General features: G+C 35.2%; 1 long non-coding RNA gene across 7 annotated transcripts; it reads right to left on the bottom strand.

The window, feature by feature from the left end:
• Positions 1 to 202: 202 nt before the first annotated feature.
• LOC106302196 lies at positions 203 to 4,790 on the bottom strand. 7 transcript variants are annotated; one of them, XR_001262383.1, is made up of 10 exons: positions 4,428 to 4,790; positions 4,075 to 4,341; positions 3,825 to 3,931; positions 3,652 to 3,715; positions 3,359 to 3,508; positions 2,874 to 3,275; positions 2,723 to 2,782; positions 2,593 to 2,610; positions 980 to 1,054; positions 592 to 887 (listed from the first exon to the last, which is right to left on the bottom strand). It is a non-coding gene; the product is annotated as an uncharacterized LOC106302196 (long non-coding RNA). The 7 variants fall into 7 exon arrangements; XR_001262380.1 differs by adding an exon at positions 203 to 258 and having other exon boundaries at positions 733 to 887; positions 2,593 to 3,275; XR_001262381.1 differs by lacking the exon at positions 2,593 to 2,610.
• Positions 4,791 to 5,437: the final 647 nt, after the last annotated feature.

Here is a 5,437-nt window from a genome sequence, read left to right on the forward strand (position 1 = left end):
CAATTTGATACAGAGATAGGGCAAGACGATAAACTTAAATCAAAACAAAAAGAATCTATAATCCTACTACGTAAAAGGCAAATCATATATATATATTATATATAAATATTATAGATAGATATTATAAACCAATAAATTACGATCATTAGTCAAAAGTCAAAACACTTTCTCTTTGACATGTGCTCATCGTGTACTCCTCGTCGTAGAGATCCTTAAGCTATAGCTAAAGAACTTTGATGTTTATCACTGATCTAGGTCCTTTCCAATGAGAAAAAAATACGAAAATTAATAATTTTCAGGATAAAAAAAAGAGAAAAATTACCTAAAACAAAAGTCAAAATTTCATATTTCTTCAACAAATGACAAAATCCGGTTAGAGAACAAAATAAATTTGTAACCTACATGTTTACGTTCACATTTACTCGTGGTACTATTGTCAGATCTTTGACAGTTCAAATAAAAAAAACAAAAAACATGTAAAAATAAGAGTGACTTTAAATTTGTGTCACCATCTAAATGCTTTGGAGAGTAACTGATGGATATATTTTGGTAAGATTTAATTACTTAGTGATGTTATTTAGGAGTCTCAGGTCAACTCTGTTAAATCTATATTCATTAGGAAGGTGTAACTTACACACCTAAGGATCATAAACAGACAAAGTAAGCTACATACATTTTGACTCAGTGGATTTGTTCTGTTTATGTTTAGTGGAGAAATGAAGTGTAAAGTACCGCAGAGAATACTTGTCTTAATTGCTCAGTCATGCCTCCTATAACGCTGATGTAGACACTGATTCAATATACCATTCTGATGAAGAAACTCCAGAACAGTTGAGGCACATGTATTCTCCGCTTTTGTATCTAAAGTTGCTTGGTCAAGACATTTCCTGGTAACACACATTAAAGGTAAAAATATAAATGACTATATTATTCCTCCTTGTTCTTGGATATACAATAGAGAAATGTTTATAGATTATACCTCTAGTATTGAAACAGCCTCAATGCTTGACCTGAACGCACAAATTAGCCTTTCGTACCATCAAATACATCCAGTCTGATAAATCACATATGAAAAACTGATATCACTCAAATTATCCTAAGTAGTGAATTACTCTCTCAAATAAGAGGTTCAGATATAGTACTTAGAGATCGAATCCACATAAACTCTAGGATTACACAATAGATTTATAATATTCGAATTAAGGCTAGATTAAATGATTTATAGGTTTTAAAGTAGTAAATGAATTGGTGAGCAAAATAATTGCTCGATTGATTTGATTTGAGGTTGTTAACAGTTGGGAGAATAGTTAGATTCAGGTATGTTCTCAGGTATGATAAGTAATACTTAAGTTGGGTCTTTAGGGGTTTATTGATATTAATTGTTCTTGAATTCAAACTAAGATATAATCTATTTGATTGTCTAATCTGGATCTCGGATTTCAACTCTCGTATGTTAATTACGAGAAAGTGTCGATCGATAATTCGTTATGAATATTGATCGATATTTTGAATATCGCTGCGTCGATCGATACTTCTTCCAGAAAGCTTTACGGACATGTTTGATTTATATTCTCTAACTCACTAGACCAACTCTCGTCTGTATCTAGTCAGTTAGATCATACTAGCTAATTTCAGGTATTGAGTCAAACAGTGGCTTGATCTCAATTAATCCTAAGATCTAAGTTTAAAAGGTGATCAATCCTAAACTTACCTTTAAGAACAACTAGATGAAGAACTATATTTCTAAACACCCTAACAATTGTTTGTGTCAGTAATACATTTATCAACCTATTGAGAAACCTAAACCTAACAGCAAGGACTACTCAGACATATTCATGAAACACATAGTTATGATGGTCTGAATAATACTTAAATAAACTAATAAAAACATGATAGAGGAAAGAAACAAAGGGAGTTCAAGATCTTCTCTCTCTCAAGATGTACAGATCTCTCTCTCCAATCTTCAGCTTTCTCTCCCTAGAATAGTATGAAGCATAGCCGTCAACAAAGGCTTAGAAAACAGTAAAATAGGTTTTAGGTCGTCCAAGGTATATTAGTAATATGTGGTGACTTCCGGGCCTAAATCGGTCACGAAACAGGCTTGTTCTGTTTTCTGGGATCACTGTCGACCGACACCAATGATGCAATATCGATCGACAGTCCTTCATTTCCTCGACAGCTTCCTCTCGTGAGGCAGACTGAGCACTCTTCCGTAAACTAGGCATAACGTCTGCTACAGGATGCTGATTGACCTCAAACCGGTGGTGTTGGAAAGGTAACTCAAAGATCTATCTTGTGTCAAACGATGGGCTCAATCTAACAGTAAAAAGGTCTCCATCCATAGCTAAACATCTGATGCGTCTGTGCAGTTCTGCATCTCAAAAGGCTCCAAAATCACCATATTTCTCCAGAACGTACCTGAACCTGTAAATTCTCTAAATATTCTCTATATAGTAGTAAATATATATTAAAACACTTATAAACCATGGCTAAAAGTGGGTAAAATCCATGGTCTATCAAAAACCAAAATCAGAGTCCATACTGCATCAGTTACAACTTTGTATTGGGTATAGTGGTTAATAAGTTATTAACCGTTTTCTTGCACCATGTCTTAATGACGTAGATGTAGTATCCGCGAGTGATGAGCAGCGAGTAGACGTTAGCAAACATGTTTTTTGACCATCGCCATCATCTCATGTAATACAAAAGATGAGAACATTACCAGGCCTGGCACATATCTTTGAATTATAGCAAGTATAGCCGCATGGCAAACTGGTGTAACCTGTTTTTACATAAGCGTACCCAATGGATTAGTTCAACAACTCAAACACATTGCCAAGGATGATCAACCAATGCGGAGGGAATAGTTTTACTCAAGTGAAGAATCATAAGAACACCAATGGGAACAACTGATGCTAAGCCAGTCATAGTCCTGTGCAGAGCTTTTCTTTTCATTCTCTGTTAACTCATCTCCTATTACAGACCTCCGAAGTAGCTCCATAGCAGCAACTGAATCAGATCCAAAAATCTGAAACCTTGCCACACGTCCTATCAAAAATATCACAGTAACTAACGTCATGATGTAGAGTAAATGTCAAGGAACAAAGATGATCAGAAAAAGTTGGGTTTTCATGAATGCTTGGAATGACTTCCATATTGTGTTTGTTTCTTTGATTTGATCGAGTGTTTTCCCAGTGACGTTTTCTTTCTCTGAGCTCTGAACCAACTCCACACCTTGTGTTACTGCTTGATATAGAAGGATCCCCAGAACTTCCCTACAGAACGTGCCAAATTGATATTTACTAAATGTGTCGAAAATGAAATAAACATCTTGCAGCAAAGTCTGGTTACTATTAACCTCTTCATTTATCGGCTCATTTGTACTTCTTTGGACCCGCTTCTCCAGCTCTATCATTTCATTCATTAGAAGTTCAAACCGATAGATCTCACTGGGTTCGGAATCCAAGCTATCAATGTTTTCTCTGGATCTCTCAATACATTCATCTCCCTGCTTATTGTTAAAAAAAAGCCCAAAGATATTAACACAACATCTTCTCACTTGGTTAAAAGTTAAAACCAAATTCGAGATATCAAGTACAAAGATATTAGGTGTAAGATATGCTTCACATTAGATAAGAAATTAAAGAATACCAATAAGTATGGAGCAGACTTCCTCATTGGGCGCTCAAAGAAACCTCAGAATCCACGATTCCTACTGATGTAGATGCAAGAAAGTACATAAGTTGAGCAAGAGAATAAAAGTGAACCTACATCTTATAACTCAACACACACAAAATTATAAAATAATAGAACTTGCAACAGACCTTGTGCTTAGATCTACAGAACTAATTGGATGTTTGTTTTTATTCTTAGACTTCTCCTCTTCATTCTATTTTTCGCTAGGCATCCATCGATTATGTTAGCTTAAACCCTACACAAACAAACAAAACTAATTATTAGCTTATCTGGGATGAATAAATAATTAGAGTGCAAAGAAACAAAAGAAGACTTCTTTCATGAGTTATGTAAAGATGTTATTTGATGTGCTTGCAAAGGAAAAAGATTAAACAGAACCTGGCAAGTCAGTTTTTGTGTTGGCCAAATCAGATTGTGTCAAAGTTGCGGAACCACCGCTCTTTCTTGGGTTCCGTTCCACCATCGCAGCAATCTCAACGAACATGGTTTGGTCTGCAAAACTAATTGCAACAGGGGCGCAACATACCAGAAGTTCGTGTTGCTTCGTGTAACATAAAAAATGCTTAGCTCATAAAAGGATCTCTCTTGCAAGATTTCCTTGAAGGTGTTCAACAGGTAAAATGATCTCTCTTGTATTAGCGTTGACTGCGAAGGGGTAAGATGGATCAGAAAACTACAATATCCATAAACTCATTCTGTTAATTTGATAAACAAAGAGATATTCGACATACCTTCCAATCAATCAGCAGGATGTCAACGCCCAAAATCGAAGCAGCCGTGTCAGACGATCTGTCTGCAGCCAGCCTTAACAATGAGCATCAAAGGTTGAGTGGCGGATTGGGCTTGAACTACAACATCATCAGACGAAGACATTTTCGAAGCAGGTATCTAGGTTTGAGATAAAAGAGTAATTGATAAGGTCTGTGAAGATTCTATCATACTCTCAACCATCTCCAATTTATAGACATTTATGTCAAATTTCAGAGGAATATGAAGGAAGCCAAAGGAATACATGTATATGAAAAGAGTCGGAGGTGAAGAGTTGAGAAACAGACACCAGAGACGCGAGGTGAAGAGTCAAAGTAAGAAAACAATATGAGGGCTGTAATAAAACGACATAGTTTGGTTCACTTACTTATAGTACGTTAAAGAACCGGAAATAATGTGGGGCCCACAATCTTAAAAAAGTGTCGACGTGTACACCTTTAGGGGAGAGTAAAAACTGTACTATTATTATATAGACCAGGTGCATTGCCTCCGCACAAGCGCGGAGTTGTGGACAGAGTTCTTGTTTCATCTCAATATTTGCTAGGGTTATTGTAGTTGTGAATTTTGCGTTTTGAGTTGTTTTTCAAGTTTTTTAATTGTTATAGGGTTAGAGTTGTGATGATGAACTGTGTATGCATTGTTCTCTACTTACGAATGACTAAATTGTGTTAATAATGTAATTGATATAGTTTGTGGTGTTGTTTGCCATGTCACTGAGACTTATTGTTTGTTTGTCTTTTTAATTTGTTTCTTGTACTGTTGAGAGTACATAAATTATATTAAAGTTGTTGAGAGTACCTTTTGTTTCTAGATATTTTTTCTCCAGTTTAGCTGTGTAAGTTATGTGTAAGTAATAATTTTTATTATCCTTATTATCCTTATTATGTTTGTTATATGTTTTTATTTTATTTTTTAAGTTGTTGCTCTTACCGGACCTTTAAAACAAATACATGAAGACTTGTAAAAATAACTA

This window comes from Brassica oleracea, chromosome C7 (assembly GCF_000695525.1).
Source record: "Brassica oleracea var. oleracea cultivar TO1000 chromosome C7, BOL, whole genome shotgun sequence".
Classification (NCBI taxonomy): Eukaryota; Viridiplantae; Streptophyta; class Magnoliopsida; order Brassicales; family Brassicaceae; genus Brassica; species Brassica oleracea.